This window comes from Fukomys damarensis, unplaced genomic scaffold (assembly GCF_012274545.1).
Source record: "Fukomys damarensis isolate Sample0158 unplaced genomic scaffold, DMR_v1.0_HiC HiC_scaffold_2, whole genome shotgun sequence".
Lineage (NCBI taxonomy): Eukaryota > Metazoa > Chordata > Mammalia > Rodentia > Bathyergidae > Fukomys > Fukomys damarensis.
The window spans coordinates 62,059,184-62,061,521 of NW_022900914.1; positions in this window are offsets into that span (position 1 = coordinate 62,059,184).

Genomic DNA, 2,338 nt, shown 5'->3' on the forward strand with positions numbered 1-2,338 from the left:
TCTTCCTCTACCCCTCATAGTTCAGGAGTCACATCTTTAAAGCCTACACACAAATATCCTGCAGCTTTTCATAAGGCTTGAACTTTAGCGAACTTGCTCCCCACTGACCTGTCAGAATGAAAATGCGAGCTCCACAGAGACAGCCCACATCTTCCGCCTGGGTGGAGGCTCCAGTCCCTGTTGTTCTCCTCAGTCTTTCAGCCTCACTGTGCTTCTGGTGATGCTGCCAGGATTATGTCTTCTTCACTGTGCTCTCTGAAGTTGGGTAGACAACTTGTTCACCTTGTTTACACAGAGAGGAGACCATAGACCCAAGAGTGAGTGCCCTAGGACAGGTGCAATGGATAACTCTAGGAAGAAAAAGAAAGGAACACAGTTCAGCTCCTGAAATATCTCAGAGGCTTTTTCTGTCTCCAGATTTGCTTCCACTCCCATCATCCTCTCAGGTAGCTGATATGCTGTAGGGCCTCTTAGTGTCCATTTTGTCTTCCTGTTTTAGTTTTCTCCTTCCCTTCCACATTTTCTGCACATAGAAAATGTGCTCTCTTATTGAGAAGTCTTAGTGCTTAGAGAACTGATGTAAGAAAATTTTTAAAATCTTTATTTTAGAGGGTGTGTGTGCTCTGAATTCTTGCCACAATTCTGTGTCTATGAGTAAGAGAAGTCATAACATATGTATTAATCTACTATTTTAACCATATCAGAGTGAAGCACTAACTCCTTTTTCAGGGTCTCAATGTCAGAGAGCTCCTAACAAATTGTTATGTGCCAAAAAATTCATATCAAGAGCAGAGTTAGCCTCCCCCAGCTCCTCAAATCTTCACCACATAGAGCCCTCACGTCTCCCAGCTTCCTTAAGTCAGGAATCTCCCTCTTGACATTTCCTTTTCCTTTAGGGAACACAGTGGTCTCATTGTTATTATTGAGACTGTCCCCCTAAAGGGTCACTTACTCAGCAGTGCACATGTATATGTTTATTCTATCACAGGGCCTTGCTGTATTCTCCAGGACATTCATCCTTTCATGTGTTCAGAAACAGAAAGTGCTGTTAGGGTGTGAAACATTACTGGAAGAGGGTCACAGGAGCATGCCCTGAGGGATACGTTCCTGTTTCTGCTGTCCTGGTCTGATCTCGGCCCACTGGAAACCTTCACACTGCTTTACTGAGGCCTGTCTGGCCCTGCTGATTTACGTGTGCCCAGAGCACAGCACAGTGCTCTGAAAACTTAAAAGGCTATTAGGATGCTGTGCAGAAATTCGTCCTGGTCAGGATGCAGCATGGACATGAGGGCCCCCGCTCAGCTTCTATGGCTCCTGCTGATCAGCCTCCCAGGTAATGAGTTGCTGCACTGGGACTTTGCTCATTCTGGTGTGATGAGAGCTTGCTCTTCAAAAAATTCTTTTAACACATCTACTTGTGTGGATTTTTTGGTTTGTTTTCAATATCAGGTACTCTAGGTGATATCCAGATGACCCAGACTCCAACCTTCCTCTCTGCATCTGAAGGAGGTGCAGTCACCATCACATACAGGGCCAGTGAGTACATTGGTTAGAATTTAGCTTGGTACCAACAGAAACCAGGAAAATCTCCCAAACCCCTGATCTGCAGTGCTGACAGTTTTGAACCAGGAGTCCCACCAAGATTCAGAAGCAGTGGGTCTGCAGGAGATTTCACTCTCACCATCAGCACCCTGCATCCTGAAGATGTTGCAGCTTATTATTGTCAGCATTATCATCAGTACCCTCCCAGAGTGATACAAACCATGAGGTAAACCTCCTAGGAATGTAGAAGTGTGAGACTGGTCTAGCCCAGCTGGTGCCCCTGGTGCTGTCACCTGCTGACAGAGTTTCTCAAATCACACAGGTGGCACTGATGGTCCCCAAAGGTCTCACTAGAATTAGCCAATGAGGCTCCTCTGCATACCAGCCCTTTATCTGCTCTTCTCCATCATCACAAAAAGGTCAGTGCCTCTCTGGATTTCATTAAGAGCACAATCTGTTGCATCTGAGGCACATGTTTTGTCACACCAGTTGGAATCTATAGAATCAAACAGATGCCACTGTAGATATTGCAAGAAGGTATTGTATTAACAGAGAATTAGAGTATGAATTACACCCACTGAATGGATTAGGGACAGTAGTAGTCAGGGAAGTGGATACTGTAAATGAGGATTTCCTTGCTCCCCCACAGAGCCTCAGCCCTAAGGGCTCCTAACCTCTTGGTCCTCCCAACTGTCCTGCAAGCCCAGCTGATGCTCTCAGCTGGCTGCTGTGCCTCCTAATTACCCACTCACCAGGGCTCTGTCTGTGTCTGCCTTCAGGTTGCACTTGGCATTAG